Raw genomic sequence first — 17,529 nt, 5'->3', positions numbered from 1 at the left:
GTTGGATGCAAGGGTGTGGAGAGGGTGGGGGAATGGAGTCTCGGACCATCACTTAGTGATGGCCAAGGTAGAGCTGCAAAGAAAGTGGTTGAGGAGGCGAAGGGGAAGACAGGAGGAAACAGCTCCTGTGAGAAGAGTGGAGAAATTGCAAGATAGCGAGAAGAGGACAGAGTATAAGAGCATAGTGGAAGAAAGATTGGGAAGGTATGAGCTAGAGCAGATGGAAGGGGTGGAAGACGTATGTAAGATATTCACGGAAGAGATAAGCGCAGCGTGTGAGGTGGTTTGTGGAGTGAGGAGGAGATGCAAGGGTGTGCAAGGGACAGCATGGTGGAATGATGAGGTGAAACGAGCTGTGGAACAAAAGAATAAGGCATATGGTGAATGGTTGGCAGGTGTAGAGGTAGGAGAAGATGAGAGAGAGAAGAGAGGTATATGTTAGGAGGAGAAGGGAGGTTAAGAGAGTGGTGAAGGAGAGTATGATGAATGTGGATGAAGAGTTTGGGAGGAATCTGAGTGTGAAATGGAGGAGAGTAAGAAATTTTTTTGGAAGGAGGTAAAGAAAGTAAGGATGTGTGAAAGGGGAAATAGTAGGGAGTGAAAGATAGGAACAATAGATTGTTGGTAGAGAAGAGAGAGAAATTGAGGAGATGGAAGGAGCACTTTGAGGATTTGTTGAATGTAGAGATTGAGAGCAGTGTGAGTATAAGTGGTTGGGGAATGGCTGGGAGAAGAAGAGATGAGAGGAGGGAGGAAGAGATCAGTAGGTCGGAAGTAGTGGAAGCGATGAAGAAGATTAAGCTGGGAAAGGCCCCAGGAATTGATGGAGTATGTGGTGAAATGCTTAGGTATGGGGGTGAGATTGTTGTGGAGTGGATATGGAAGTTGTGTAGATTGGCTTGGGAAGAGGGAAGGGTTCCAGAGGACTGGAAATCAGGTATAATTGTTCCTCTGTACAAAGGAAAAGGGGAGAGAGAAGTATGTGGTAACCATAGGGGTATTTGCCTTCTTAGTGTGACTGGTAAAATATATGGTAGAATACTCATTGATAGGGTTAGGCATATGACAGAGGAGCTAGTTGGAGAAGAACAAGGGGGATTTAGGAAGGGAAAAGGGTGTGTAGATCAGATATTTGTTCTAAGATGTTTAGTGGAGAAGTATCTAGAGAAGGGAAGGAAAGTGTACGCTGCCTTCATGGACTTGGAGAAAGCTTAATGACAGAATAGATAGGAAAGGTATGTGGAAGGTATTAAGAATATATGGAGTGGAGGGGAAATTGTTGAGTGCTGTGAAGAGTATGTACGAGGGAGCTAGGGCTGAAAGAGTGGATGGTGAGCTGAGTGAGTTCTTTGATCTCAATGTGGGACTGAAACAGGGGTGTGTAATGTCTCCATGGCTGTTTAATATATATATGGATGGGGTCGTAAAGGAGGTACAAGGTAGGGCAGTGGATGTGGGGGTGGCCCTAACGAATGAGGGTGAGATTTGGAAGCTTCCGGTGTTGCTGTTTGCTGATGATACAGTATTGTTGAGTGAAGATGAATGGGCGTTGCAAGGTTTGGTGAATGAATTTGGGACAGTGTGTAGGAGGAGGAAGCTGAAAGTTAATGTAAACAAAAGTAAAGTTATGGTGTTTGAGAGGAATGAAGTCACAGAGTGTGCAGTGAGGTTGGATGGTGAGGATATGGAGAATGTGAGTGCATTCAAGTACTTGGGTAGTGTGATGAGTAAGGATGGAACTTTGGGGGATGAAGTGCGTGAAAGGGTACAGCAGGGAAGGAAGTTTGTAGGCATGCTGAAAGCAGTGATGAGAAATAGGGAAGTGAGTATGGAAGTTAAGAAGTCTCTGCATGATGGTATTGTGATCCCTACCCTGACGTATGGAAGCGAGGCGTGGACCTTGCAAGAGGGGAACAAGTCAAGAGTGAGAGCAGTGGAAATGAGTTACTTGAGAGGAGCATGTGGAGTGACATGGAGGGACAGGTTGACGAATGAAGAAGTGAAGGAACGTTGTGGGGTAGATGTGGATGTGGTTGAAAAGATTAGGAGAAATACACTGAGGTGGTTTGGACATGTGGAGAGGATGGAGAGTGAAAGACTGACTAAGAGGGTGTATGTGGGTGAGGTGGAGGGAGGGAGAGGGAGGGGTAGACCGAGGATGAGGTGGAGGGATGGAGTTGAGAGGTATATGAGGGAGGGGGGGGGTGAGTTGGGGGGAGGGGAGTCAAATGGTGGGTGACAGAGTGACTTGGAGGCGTTTTGTCTGCGGCCACCCTTTGCGGGATTAGGGCGTCGGGCTATAGACAGATAGATAGATAGATAGTTTAATAATACTTGGTTTAATCTTACATCATCCTTGAACATGCTTAGGGTTTCATTTACTCGGGACTTATCTTGGAAAGATCATATTACATCTCATGTAAAATCTGCTTCCAAGAGATTAGGTGTGCTAAGCCGACTCCGTTCCTTCTTTACCCCTGCACAATTGTTGACTCTATACATGGATTTTATCCGCTCCTGTGTGGAGTACAACTCTCATGTGTGGGGAGGCTCCCCACATACAGCTCTTCTCAATAGGGTGGAGTCAAAGGCTTTTCGTCTCATTAACTCTCTTCCTCTTATTGACGTCCTTCAACCTCTGCCTTTTCGTCGCACTGTTGCATCTTTATCTCTTTCCTATTGCTACTTCAATGGTCACTGCTCCTCTGAACTGTCTGCATGCATTCCTCCACCTCTACGACGGGTGCGTAGCACCCGTCTAGCAGCAAACTCTCATCCCTTTTCTGTCTAACTCTCTAATGCAAGAGTTAACCGTTACTCCCAGTCCTTCATTTATGCAACAGGTCACCTCTGGAACTGTCTCCCTCTGTGTGTATTCCCTTCTTCCTATAATCTCCAGTCTTTTAAACGCAGTGTGTCCAGGCATCTCGAAATGATGAGATCTTGAATTTGGCTCTCTCTTGTATTTTGTTTTTCTCATGGATGGAACAATAATTGCGGGCTCCTGGCCTTTGGTTCCATCTTCCTCGGATAAAAAAAAAATCTATCTTCTTATCTGTCAGCTCATACATCTAGTTACCTGCCCAGCAGGTGAGAGGTGATAAACAGGAAAGGGTAGGATGTCTAATGATGTGGCTGGTTTACTCAGGGATATTCTCTCTTTCTTTCTCTCTCTCTCTCTCTCTCTCTCTCTCATCTTTGCATCCTTTCCTTTGACCTCTTTTTCCTTCCATTCTTCTTTACCCATTCCCTTATCTTTCCTTCCGTTAAGTCTCTTTTTTTTCTTTCTTTCCTTCTTCAATCAGTCATTCACGTCTAATCCACTTCCTTCGTGCTTTTCTTTTCTCATCCACTCCCTCCATCTATCACTTCCTTCATCCCTCCCCCCCCTCCCTCCTTCCGTCCTTCATTCCTGACTTCCTACTTTCCTTCATATCTCTTCTTTATCGTCTCACATACTTTCGGCCTTCCCTCCTTCCTTCTCTCCTCTCTCCTTCCTATTTCTTCCTTCCCTCTTCTCTCCCTCGTTTACCTTCCTTCCTCCATCCATCCCTTTATTCATTCATCCTCTATCGCCATCTTTCCTCCTTTCAGTTCTTCTATTCTTCTGCCATTCATTTACTCTTTCTTCGCTTATTTTCTTTCTTCCCTCCTTCCTGCCTTCTTTCTGTCCGCCTATCCTTCCTTCCTGTGTTCCCTTCTGCTTCCTTTTCTGCTTCTTTCCATCCTTCCTTCCTTCCATCATTCCTTCCTTTCTTCCATTCCTCGTTCCATCTTTCTTGCTTTTCCTTCTTCCTGTGTTCCCTCCTTCATTTCTTTCCTTATTCTTCCCATCTCTCCTTTCCTCCTTCCTTTCATCCCTCTTTCCTTTTGTTATCATCCATAAAAACTCAGTTCTCTCCAGCCACCTGATGAGAGAGAGAGAGAGAGTTTTCCGACACCACCCCATCTTTCTCTCTCTCTTTCTGGTTTATATATATATATATATATATATATATATATATATATATATATATATATCATCTCACCTCATCAGCCGTTTGAGTGTCCACTGCAGGACCGGCCTATCCCTACCGAAGTGGGACGATACAGCCAATGTATCTCTACCAAGTGGCTTAGGCTGTCTAGTAGAGATTGTATGTAGGGTGAGAAGTGCTTGTAAGTGTAATTGTAGTGTTGTAGTGGCTTTGGATATGTGTGTAGTCTGTGAACCAAGTGTAATCGGCCCGCGCAAGCCGTCTGGGTGCAAGCATACTTTATAGTATGCGACACTGGTTCAACCACAGCACCCCTTGTGTCCACCAATGCAGTACGTGGCCAGAAGAACGCTCCCAAAGTTTATTACCCTGGCGGGGCGCGAACCCTCGTTCTTCATTGTACGAAAACGCACACTTTACCACTGTACCACGGAGGCTCCACATATATATATATATATATATATATATATATATATATATATATATATATATATATATATATATATATATATATATATATATATATATATATATATATATATATATATATATATATATATAATTTGGAAGCGTGCATGGAAAAGTTTGATAGGAATGAGAGAATGTTTTTGATTGGAAATATGAATGGAAAAGTTGGGAAAGTGAAAGTGGACGGAGTTGTTTGTGGGGAATGTAGGACATTTCGGCCACGGCTGGTTGGGCCACGGACGTTTTGGCCATGGGCCACCAACTTAGGACGTTTTGGCCATGGGCCACCAACCTAGGACGTTTTGGCCACGGGATCCACCAAAAGTGGACGTTTGGGCCACGAAACATAATTTTCTTTTTTAATGTCATTTGGCTTATATTTCGTAGTTTGTTGTTTTTGCATGTTCTTCTCCATGTATTTTGTACTGCTTATGTGGCTGAGTGGGACGGAGGAACGAAGCTTCGGTTTGCAGTTGTTTTTATGACGGAAAGGTTGTTTGTGTTAAACAAGGAGGAAGTTGATGAGTGAGGCGAGAAATGGAGAGGAGGGAGTCTGGTGGGAAATACTGTGCACAGGAGTAGCCGTCAGTCTGTTTTTCTGCATGTCAGCTGCTACACAACCATGTCAGCTGAGGTTGATGTCATTACATCCAAGCGAGGCGGTCAGGAGATATGTCTGGATGGCTTCGTGTACACCAAGAAGCATGTTGCCAAGTCAGTTGATGAGATCGTTTGGCGGTGTGCAAAGCGGTCCACCCTCAAGTGCCCTGATATCCTGAAGACCACCAAGAGTCTCAGTGAACCTAAGGTTGTGTCAGTGCATAACTACCTTTCTGACTCTGTAGGATGCCAAGTGGAGCAGGCTCGTCAGGCTATGAAGAGGAAGGCTGCCAGCACAAACAATCATCCGAATCAGATCCTCACCTTCGCTGTTGCAGCACTGCCGGAGGAGATCAAGGCACGCATGCCTAGGTCCAATTCCTGCAATCATGTCCTTCGTCACATTTGGGCTGTGCACCGTCCAAAGGATCCACAGTCTCTTCAAGAGTTGGAGATCACAGGTGACTGGGCACCCCACCTCCACTATGACCACAGGCCGGAGGCAGATGAGCATATCATCATCTTCAACTCCCCCAGGCATCTGGAGCTGCTAGCAGGTAATGAAGACTGGTGCATGGACGGCACGTTTTCAGTAGCTCCAAGACTCTTCACCCAGCTCTACGTCAACCAGGGTCGAGTCAAAGAGTCTGTCTTCCTCAGGTGTATGCCTTGCTGCAACACAAGACACAAACCAGCTACGAGAAGGTCTTCAGAGTCCTCAAGGAGAGTGGCTGTGATCCCAGCACAGTCGTCATCTACTTCGAAAGGCCTGTGGAGCTGGCCCTTCGTGTGGTGTTCGGGGAGCAGATCCAGGTGTGGTTCTGTTTCTACGACCTGAGCCAGTCCATATGGAGGCAGGTCCAGCACCTGGGTCCCAGGAACCTCTATGAGTCCAATGATGAGTTCTGCCTGTTCTGTGGTCAGGTGGATGTGCTCACCTTCCTGACCCCGGATGATGTCAAGGATGGTATGGCGCACCTTCGTTCTACCATGCCTGAGGAGGCTCCTGCACTCTCGGAGTACTTTGACTCCACCTACATCTCAGGCCAACTCTGTCATCGCCGGGATGTCACCTCCAGGCCAGGATGCATAACGTCGCGCACCACCCACGTTTCCACCCAAGAAATGGAATATGCACTATGTCACCCTCAACAATCAGCCCAGAACCAACAACATCTGCGAGAGGTGGAACAACAAGATTTTCCGCCTGGTGGGACGTGCCAACCCCACTGTGTGGAAACTCACTGAATGTCTGCAAGCAGGTGCTGCCACTGTGGATGGAATCCTGCTCCAGGAGGAACGTGGGATTCGCCCTGCCAAGCGTGGGAAGCAAGTGTACCACGAACTCCAGACACGCCTCCACAACCTTGTGCTCGACCTGAAGGAAGACAAGAAGACAATCCCAGAGTTCCTCCGTGATCAGCCACAACCTTCGAGGTGGACAGCCCAACGTGAAGCCATGAAATCGATTTCACCTGTGCTATTTTTTACTTGGATCAACTTTTTAAATATATGTAAATAGTAAACTGCGAAATGAAATAAAATGCCCTTGTAAAGAAAATTCTTGTTTTTTCATTTTTTGTCCCGTGGCCCAAATGCCCTACCTTCCATGGCCAATGACCAAAACGTCCGTGGCCCAAACATCCGTGGCCGAAATGTCTGGCCACCGTTTGTGGGTGGGGCGTGCCTGCAGAAGTGGATGAGAATGGTAGTGCTCTAGTGCAGGGAGAGGTTGTTTGATAGTCAGTACCCTCTTTAGGCACAATATGATCCACAGGTTTACAAGGTGAGTGATGAGAAGGATGGGTGATGAATGAACGGAAGGCAATGATTGATTATGTGTGTGTCGATGACAGAATTAAAAGGTACGTAATGGATGCAAGAGCATACGTGTGTTCGGGGAGTGAACTTTCTGACAGCCACTTGGTTGTGGTAAAAGTCAAGGTTCAAGTGCAATGGAGGAAAAGGAGGGAATGATAGCAAGAAATAGTCCATAAAATTAGGGAAGAGAGGTTGCAAGAAGATGGAAAAGAGGTAGAATATAAGAAAGAATTGGAGGAGCGATTGGGTAAATATGATTGAAGCAGATCGGGGAGGTGGAAGCTGTGTGCAAGATATTCACAGGTGAAAACTGTGCATCATTTGAGGTGGTGTGTGGGATGAAGGAACAGCATGGTGGAATGAAAAAGTGAGACAAGCTGTGGTGCAAAAGAAGAAAGCTTATAGTGAATGGATTGAAAGCAGAGGCATGGAGGAAGTTGAGAGATGGAAGAGAGAGTTATATGTACTGTAAAGAGGAAGAGAGAGGTTAAAAGATTACTAAGGGTAAGAAGAGAGTGGATGAAGAATTTGGAAGGAATTTGAGTGCAAAGGGGAGGGATTGTAAGATAATGTTCTGGAAAGAAGTAAAGAGAGTTAGACAGGGTGATAAATAAGTCAGTAGGGGAGTGCAGGATAAATGTGATAGACTGCTAGTGGAAAAGGGAGAAAAATGAGCAGATGGAAAGAACATTTTAGAAACTGTTAAACATAAAAAATGAAAATAATGCGAGTATAAGTGGCTGGGGAATGGCTGCGAGAAGGAGGGAGGTGAGAACGGAGGAAGAGATCAGTAGAATGGAAGTAGTGGAAGCAATGAAGTAAGTCAAAATGAGGAAAGCCCCAAGAATTTATGAAGTGTGTGGTGAAATGATGAAGTATGGGATAGAAATGATAGTAGAATGGATATGGAAGATGTGCAGATTGGCCTCGAGAAAGGTAGAGTCCCTGAGGACTGGAAGTCAGGTATAATTATTCCACTGTACAAAGGAAAGGGGGGGGGGGAAAGAAGTGTGTGGTAATCATTGAGGCATTTGTCTTTTCAGTGTAACAGGAAAAGTATATGGTGGGATACCTTCTGACAGAGTTAAGAAAATAACAGAGGAATTAGTTGGAGAAGAGCACGGAGGTTTGTAGTGGAAAAATTTCAAAAGAAGGAAAAGAAGTTGTATGCGGCCTTCATGAAACTGGAAAGTATGTGTCAGAGTGGATACACAAGAAATGTGGAAAATATTAAAAATATATGGAGTAAATGAGGTGTTGTTGAATGCCATGAAGAGTTTGTATGTGGGTGTCACGAATCAATTCGCGACATTTCCTTTTTGTGAGAAGCCACGAACTAATAGTGGAAAACTCACTGTGTATCGCTCAGTTAACCGTTTCTCTCTCCATTTCGGGGTATACTTTTCAAATAATTCGTCACCGTTTTCAAAAAGTGACCGATTTAATGCACGTCACTAAGTGCGCTACTGAGCGATACAATTATTTCTTTATCGTTTGCCTCTGCTTCCCTCAACCGTTAGCCACGCCTTGCGTCCTGCCCATTCAATGTATTTGAATTCAGTTTAGTGTTTGCTGTGACGGAGACAGGACCTGTGCAGCAGTGCGAGAGGTCAGCTAGTACCCAAACTCCACTTACAGTTTCTCCAAGCTCCCACCTTTAGTTCTCCAGCTTTGGGTGATACACCGCATTCATTGACTAGTATTTCCTTTGTGTATTTTGTAGTCTTAAGAGTTTAGTTAAGGTGTTTTTCCTAGGCGTAAGTATTTAGCTTCTGTGTGAGTGAGCTTGAAAAGTGCGTCTCATTTAATTTGATTTGAAATGTAATGTTAAATTTGTTTTTGTAATTAATAAATTTAACAGTTCTATTTCTTGAGCTTAATGTAGAGTAAAAATCTTGTTTCATTTCTCCATAATTAAGCTTATTTTCCATATAGCTCCTAGCTTGCATAAACGTTTGCTTTCATAACTGGTACTTAGACCAGTCTTGTTGTATTAACTTAAAATCCGTTGTGCCAGGAGTTAATGCATCAGCAAGAACCTGATGTTATTATTATTAGTATTAGTTATTTATTGTCAGGGGTGATGTAACTTTCTCCAGAGGCTAACAGTACAGTAATTCAGCAATTGTGAGTAATTAGTCTCTGCTGTGTACTGTTGAGAAAGTTTATAAATTCTCGTTCTTAGAGAATCGTGCACAAGCCAGCGTAAAGTAATCGTTGCTTGATGTAGCAAGACAATCATTGTCTCTGCGCTTCAATATTATTGAATATAAATATCAATTTAAATAATATTTAACCATTTATATCAAAATTACCGTGATATTATAAAAACCCCGTGACAATTGGCGACCTCATTCCAGGATATTAACTCCTAGCTCTAAAGCTATTTACGAGATAGTGCTCACTCATTCATATTTAGGTATTTATCATTAAAGTTTATAGGCACAAGCTTACTGGTGTTTACCGTTAATTTAGCAAGTGAGTTTTTGCTTTATAAATCAATAGAGTACTTAACTCTAGTTTATTTTTGGTAACGCCAGACGATTTTACTCGCTCCTGGGAAGTCGGCGTACCCATTGTGTTTATTATTGAGTCTTCCCAGTCATTTACATTTTTGATTTATTTTTGCCAGTTAACTAGATAAGACTGGTCACCACTAGCTTGTGTCTGTATTCTTTACTTGTGTTTATTAGTATTCGTCGCTAAGCAGTCAGTACTCAATTTCGGTTACTTAGTAAATTGAGCTAGCATCATGGCTACAGCTGTATATGTACAGGAAGCCAAAGATATTGGTCTCACAGACCCAGAGAAAATACAGAGTTACGTTCTCTCACGGTTCAATTACGAGCAAGAACGTGAGAAAGATGCTCGTGAAGAGCGTAGGATTCAGCGCGAATGCGAGCGAGAACAGCGCGAATACGAGCGAGAACAGCGTGAGGAACGTGAAAGAGAGCGTGCTTATGAACAAGAGCAGCGTGAGAAACAGCGCGAATACGAGCGAGAACAGCGCGAACACGAGCAGAAACAACGCGAGCTCGAGTTAGAAAAAGAGCGAGAACAGCGCGAACACGAGCGAGAACAGCGCGAATACGAGCGTGAACAACGAGACAAAGAACGAGAACATGAACTTGAAGTGCTGAAGCTCAAGCGAGATTCCTTGGCTTCAGACACGTCTGGTGCAGTTGGTCAAAGCTCCACGAGCGTTCTCCCTGCACATGTCCTGGCGACCCCACGCATCAAGCTTCCTTCATACAAGGAAAGCGAGCGAATCGAGCCGTACATAGCTCGTTTTGAGGACATGGCAGACTTATATCAACTGGATGAGGCAGCTAAGCGGCTTCAGTTTCTTAGCCTATTTGAGGGCCCTGCCCTCGATATTCTCCACAGAATTCGTGGAGACAATCTCACATATGAGATGATGAAAGCTGCACTCATTAAGGCGTATGGTCTCACAGTAGACGACGCCAAAGTTCAGTTCATGCGAGCTCGTCTCCAAGACAAGGAGACAGCTGTTCAGTTCCTTGATCGTCTCACAGCTTACTTAAATGAGTGGATGGAGAAAGATGAAACTCCTTCCACGCGTGAGGGGATAATTGACCTTATGCTGCGTACACAGCTAGAGAGGTCGTGGCCTGCTGAGCTCATAGCACAGCTTAAGATCTGCCAGGTGAAAGATGCCAGCCAAATGGCAGAGAAGGCTGACGCATTCTTTACTGCATACGGGTATCAAGCTCGTAAGCAAAACACCTGGAGCAGAAAAGATACTGCTAAGTCTGGGAAGCCGTCTCAGACTGAATCCCAGCACCAAGGCCGTTCTCAGAATAATGGCCAAGGTCCAAAACCGCAGTGGAAGGACCAGGGGCAAAACACTCAGAAACCTGAGTGGAAGCGGTACAACAAGTACCCTAACCAGCAGCAGTATCAGCCACGCAACCGACCGTCGGGACAAACTTTTTCACCACCAGCTCAAAAGAGGCAGGAAGCAAACGCAGCCTTCATTCCTCAGCAGCAGCACGGTGGTCACGTCCCTATCAGTGTGGGTACTTCCCCACAGTTCACTAGTCCCACAGTGACAGTGAACCCCCCTCCACAGATGGCCAATGTTCCATCTTCCCAATATAACCCTCAAGGCACAATGTTCGCCACATCAATTCAGCAGCCTCATGAGTGGCTAGCTGCTTCCTCCACAGGCCCTCCCACAGGTGACAGTACCTTCCTTGTACAGCCAGGGTTTGTGGGAGACATTCCTGTGAAGGTCCTGAGAGACAATGGTTCCTCAGGTTGCTCTGTTAAGCAGAGTTTAGTTCGGCCTGAGCAGTATACAGGTCGACAGATCCATGCAAAGCTTATTGATGGATCAGTGAGATTGTTCCCTGAGGCATGTATCCAGGTGGCATCTCCATTTTATACTGGTATGACACTTGCAGTTGTCATGCCAGAGCCTCTATTTGACTTAATAGTAGGCAATATTAATGGAGTCAAGGATAGTTGCTCCGATGGCGCTACTCAGACTTCGGCTGCTGCGGTGACACGAGCCATGACTGAGGCTCCAGACTGTGTCACCCCAGTGATCATTGAATCGCCGCAAGATCTGATGTGCAGTCAACTTGTTGTACAAGAACAACATTCTGACCCGACACTTGCTACCGTGCGGAACAAACAAAAGGGTCGAGTGATAAAGTATTCACGGGGAGGTCGAGCCAAGTTCCTTCGTAAACAAGGACGGCTCCACCGTGAGTCACGAACACCCGAGGGCGAGGTTCGACTGCAGTTTGTCGTTCCCACCGAGTACCGCCTAGCAGTGTTACAATGGGGTCATTGTTCAGTCTCAGGAGGTCACATGGGCAAAAGGAAGACCCAGGGCCGTATCCGAGCTGACTTTTTCTGGCCAGGGATGGGACGGGACATAGATAGTTTTGTCCGTTCTTGCAGTGTGTGCCAAAGTATCACCACTAATCAGGGACATGCCCTTCCTGTGCCATTTGTAACTACACCTGTAATCTCTGAGTCAGTTGAGAGACAGGGTAGTGGTGAAGTGGGTGCAGACCTGACGTCTCGCCCATTGGCCCCACAGGACACATTATGTCCAGGGCCTGTACATACATATTATGTACCGTAAGTTAAGGGGGAAGTTGAGAGGCGACTTGAGGCTATGGAAGACCCAAGTTTGCATAAGGATTCTCAGCTCCCCGATACTAATATAAGTACTGTAGGTTAAGGGGGAAGTTCGAGAGAGAACTCCGCAGTGGCAACTTGAGGCTATGGAAGACCCAAGTTTGCATAAGGATTCTCAGCTTCCTGGTACTAATAGAAGTACTGTAGGTTAAGGGGGAAGTTGAGAGGCGACTTGAGGCTATGGAAGACCCAAGTTTGCATAAGGATTCTCAGCTTCCCGGTACTAATAGAAGTACTGTAGGTTAAGGGGGAAGTTCGAGAGAGAACTCCGCAGTGGCGACTTGAGGCTATGGAAGACCCAAGTTTGCATAAGGATTCTCAGCTTCCCGGTACTAATAGAAGTACTGTAGGTTAAGGGGGAAGTTCGAGAGAGAACTCCGCAGTGGCGACTTGAGGCTATGGAAGACCCAAGTTTGCACAAGGATTCTCAGCTTCCCGGTACTAATATAAGTATTGTACTGTAGGTTAAGGGGGAAGTGAGAATTCCGCAGAGGTGACTTGAGGCTATGGAAGACCCAAGTTTGCAAGGATTCTCAGCTCTCCGATACTAATATAAGTATTGTAGGTTAAGGCACAGGTTGAGGACCCGTGTGCGGTTCGAGGCTATGGAAGACCCGAGTTTGCACAGGGATTCTCAACTTGTCGAAACTAATTGTATGCTATAATTAATGGCGACCTCGAATGTACGAAGCCTGGCTGTCACTCGTATTTTTCAGTCAGAGCGTACTTTTCGTAGCATGTACTGATTGCTAGCCAGAGAGAGTAATTGTAACATAATAAGAATTTTGTCCCATTGACACTTTTGATGCTCCACCTCAATTGGTTTTGCAGGTTCAGCAATGGGTGTAGCAGTTTTGCTGTGCGGGCCAGCCGATCGTCTGCCGCACGCTGCCACCTCTTCTCCTCTGCCTTCGTCATCGCCATATTATTATTTACTGTGTCATTTTACACGTAGGTACAGTTACACTACCACTGTCACACCTACACTGTGTATTACATACACCACGCCACACAACAATTAGTTGTCAGTGTAAATGTAGCGAATTTTCGCTCAGTCTGACCTGAGTACAGGATTTTCACCGTCGTCACGGAGTTTTTCCCTCAAGCTTGCTTCTATTAACGTAAATACGAGGTTTTTTCGCTCACTGACGACTGCGACTTTCTCCTGTAGCAGGATAGCACACACACCACAGTGTGAATCTTGTGTGACTGAGTTAGGATTTATATGTATGTATATTGAAATCTTTCTTCTGAAGGAAGAAAGATTTAATTTTCATGGGGCGTAATGTCACGAATCAATTCGCGACATTTCCTTTTTGTGAGAAGCCACGAACTAATAGTGGAAAACTCACTGTGTATCGCTCAGTTAACCGTTTCTCTCTCCATTTCGGGGTATACTTTTCAAATAATTCGTCACCGTTTTCAAAAAGTGACCGATTTAATGCACGTCACTAAGTGCGCTACTGAGCGATACAATTATTTCTTTATCGTTTGCCTCTGCTTCCCTCAACCGTTAGCCACGCCTTGCGTCCTGCCCATTCAATGTATTTGAATTCAGTTTAGTGTTTGCTGTGACGGAGACAGGACCTGTGCAGCAGTGCGAGAGGTCAGCTAGTACCCAAACTCCACTTACAGTTTCTCCAAGCTCCCACCTTTAGTTCTCCAGCTTTGGGTGATACACCGCATTCATTGACTAGTATTTCCTTTGTGTATTTTGTAGTCTTAAGAGTTTAGTTAAGGTGTTTTTCCTAGGCGTAAGTATTTAGCTTCTGTGTGAGTGAGCAGTGCGTCTCATTAATTTGATTTGAAATGTAATGTTAAATTTGTTTTTGTAATTAATAAATTTAACAGTTCTATTTCTTGAGCTTAATGTAGAGTAAAAATCTTGTTTCATTTCTCCATAATTAAGCTTATTTTCCATATAGCTCCTAGCTTGCATAAACGTTTGCTTTCATAACTGGTACTTAGACCAGTCTTGTTGTATTAACTTAAAATCCGTTGTGCCAGGAGTTAATGCATCAGCAAGAACCTGATGTTATTATTATTAGTATTAGTTATTTATTGTCAGGGGTGATGTAACTTTCTCCAGAGGCTAACAGTACAGTAATTCAGCAATTGTGAGTAATTAGTCTCTGCTGTGTACTGTTGAGAAAGTTTATAAATTCTCGTTCTTAGAGAATCGTGCACAAGCCAGCGTAAAGTAATCGTTGCTTGATGTAGCAAGACAATCATTGTCTCTGCGCTTCAATATTATTGAATATAAATATCAATTTAAATAATATTTAACCATTTATATCAAAATTAAAGATCTATTATAAAAACCCCGTGACAGTGGGTGCTAAGGCAGCAGTGAGTGTGGATAGTGAAATTAGCAATTTTTTCTCTCTGAATGATGGATTCAAACAGGGATGTGTCATGTCCCCTTGGTTGTTCAGTCTGTTTATGGATGGGGTTATAAAAGAGATGGAAGGTAGGGCAGTGGATGTTGCAGCGGCCCTAATGAGAGACGGCAGCGTTTGGAAACTTCCAGTGCTGATGTTTGGAAATGATACTGTATTGTTAAGTGAAGAAGACAGGGAACTACAAGGCTTGGTGAATGAGTTTGGGAGAGTGTGTAAGAATCAGTATCTAAAGATGAATGTAGGAAAGAGTAAAGTTATGGTCTTAAAAAGCATTGGAGTCCCTGAATGTATAGTGATGCTGGATGATGAGGGAATGGAAAATATGGCTGGATTTAAGTACTTGGGTAATGTGATGAATAAGGATGGAAGATCGGAGGATGAAGTGCTTGAAGGGATACAAGAAGGAATATAGGTTGCGGGTTCTTTGAATGCAGTGATAAGAATTAGGGAAGTAAGCATGAAAGTAAAAAAGCCGCTGCATGTTAGCATTGTGATATCTCACGTATGAAAGTGAAGCCTCGACCTTGTTGGATGACGTAAGTCAAGAGCAAGAGCAGTGGAAATGAGGAATTTGATAGGAGCATGTGAAGTTACAGAGAGAGAGAGAGAGAGAGAGAGAGAGAGAGAGAGTGACAAATGAGGAAGCGAAGGAGCGTTGTGCTGTGGATGAGGATGTAATAGAGAGAGTTAGGAGAAATACACTGAGGTGGTTTGGCCATGAGGGGAGAATGGAGAGCAAGAGATTAACGAGGATAGTGTATGTGATTGAAATGGAAGGGTGGGAGGAAAGATGAGGCCGAAGATAAGGTTGAGGGATGAAGTGGAGAAGTATCTGAGAGAGGGGGGGGGGGGCTGAGCTGAGGGTAGGGCGGTGAAATCGCAGGGAACAGGGCGACATGGAGGAGAATTGTCTGTGGTCTCCCTTTACGGGATTAAGGCGTCTGACATTATCTATCTATCTATCTATCTGTCTATCTATCTATATCTATCTATCTATCTATCTATATCTATATCTATCTATCTATCTCTGTCAATCAATCTATTTATCTATCTATCTATCTATATGCAGAAGCTTCACTTCACCGTGAAGACATGTATGCAGAATAACAAGAGAAATGAAAGGACCGACAGTGGGTACTTTCGTATATTACATCTTCAGACAGAGTGGTACAGAAACGTAGAGGGCAGAGGTCTTCTATACACACTCGCAGCAGGGAGTGGCACACAGAACAAAGGATGACCTGAATTAAAACTGATCGATACACAGAACAATAGATACCTGACCTTTTGCCTTAGGGATGACAAAAGGGGAAAATACTGCGGCTTAGTTTATGCACACCTGCAGCAAGGAGTGGCACAAAGAACAAAGGATGACCTGAATTAACAGTGAGCGATGCACAGAACAATTGGTACCTCACTGTTTCCCTTGGGGGTGCACCTGACAAAAGGGGGTAAATACTGCGGCTTAAGACCTAGAGGATTAATGCTAGGTGTGTCCCACACAACTGTGACTGCACTACCAGGAGACGACAAGGAACAATCAGTTGCTAGTCTGGAGGGTACTGCTTTAAAATTCATTCAGTTAGCAATTTAACACACTTAAAATGACCATAGCTCATGTTTACAGTCTTTCCTTGTGTGCCAGAAATTAGGGAAGATTATGTTACATTATTTTCATTCATCAAAGCTTTTTGATTTTGCTAGAATCTTAGAGCCTACCCAGATAATATGGTGATAACTTGGTGGAGCAGCCACCTAGAGGTCGACCCCACGTATCTAGCAGCACGTTGCCTGCTCCACCGAATTCATGAGCACCAAGGTAAATCCATTCGGACTGGATGGCTTCTTTCGAAACCCTCCTATTCCTCTGTCAGAGGGCACTCTCAGCTATCTGATCACCCTTTCTCCTCCGATGATTTTCAGATACTAACCTCATGTCAGTCCTATTCTGACCTCATTACTACTGAATCACCTTGATTCATAGAATACGACCCAGTTTCAGTTGTTCGACTAGCGCTACCCCACTACTCACGCAGTAATTACTTCAACAGGTCAACTATTTTTTATATTATTTTTGTAAACCATCTTAGTTAGCCTTTGTACTGGTTTTCTGATTTTGCAAAGAGTAAACTTGCTACTTCTATACTTTACTCCTTTTACATCACTTTCCTCTATTTTTTTTTTTTTTATGTTAGCTGATGCAATGTATCTTTGAAAAAGTCAGTTTTTATATTTTTCATGACACTGATTGTCTTTTAAATTTTTAGATCCACTGATGATGGAGATTGTGTCTCCGAAACGTTTAGAAAACTAAAGATGATGTTTACCACAAAGTTGGTACTGTTTTTCCTGGCAAAACTAAGGTTCCCACTAGGAAGATCTATTGCGGAGAATATAAATATAAATATATATATATATATATATATATATATATATATATATATATATATATATATATATATATATATATATATATATATATATATATATATATAAAATGCTAGGAAGAAGGAACCAAAGGCTAGGAGCCCGCAATAGCTGTTCCTTCCAAGAGAAAAACAAAATACAAGAAAGAGCCAAATTCAAGATCCGATCATTTCGAGATGCCCGGACACACTGTGTTTGAAAGACTGGAGATCGTAGAAAGCAGGAAATACAGACAGAAGGAGACAGTTCCAGAGCTGACCTGTTGCATAAATAAATAACTGGGTGTAACGGTTAAATCTTGCATTAGAGAGTTGGATAGAAAAGGGATGATAGTTTGCTGCTAGACGGGTGCTAGGCGCCCGTCGTAGAGGTGGAGAAATGCAAGTAGACAGTTCAGAGGAACAGTGACCATTGAAGCAGCGATAGAAAAGAGATAAAGATGCAACAGTGCGGCGAAGAGATAGAGGTTGAAGGGACCCAGTAAGAGGAGAGTTAATGAGACGTAAAGCCTTTGACTCCACCCTATTGAGAAGAGCTGTGTGTGGGGAACCTCCCCACACATGTGAGTTGTACTCCACACAGGGGCGGATAAAACCCCTGTATAGAGTCAACAATTGTGTATGGAGTCGGCTTAGCACACCTAATCTCTTGGAAGCAGA

The 17,529-nt window shown here is 44.0% G+C and overlaps 1 protein-coding gene and 1 pseudogene across 1 annotated transcript in view; one reads left to right on the top strand and one right to left on the bottom strand.

Annotated features, from left to right (window-relative positions):
- LOC145401764 (metabotropic glutamate receptor 6-like) overlaps positions 1-17,529 on the bottom strand; it is a 413,465-nt gene that overhangs the window by 334,146 nt on the left and 61,790 nt on the right. The window lies entirely within an intron of this gene.
- On the top strand, positions 5,068-6,043 carry LOC145401763 (uncharacterized; annotated as a pseudogene).

Source organism: Coenobita brevimanus, chromosome 56 (genome assembly GCF_032717465.1).
Source record: "Coenobita brevimanus isolate Jiangsu-jjx chromosome 56, ASM3271746v2, whole genome shotgun sequence".
NCBI classification, from domain to species: domain Eukaryota; kingdom Metazoa; phylum Arthropoda; class Malacostraca; order Decapoda; family Coenobitidae; genus Coenobita; species Coenobita brevimanus.
The sequence above is the reverse complement of the archived record's forward strand: the minus strand, read 5'-3'. Positions and strand labels throughout refer to the sequence as shown.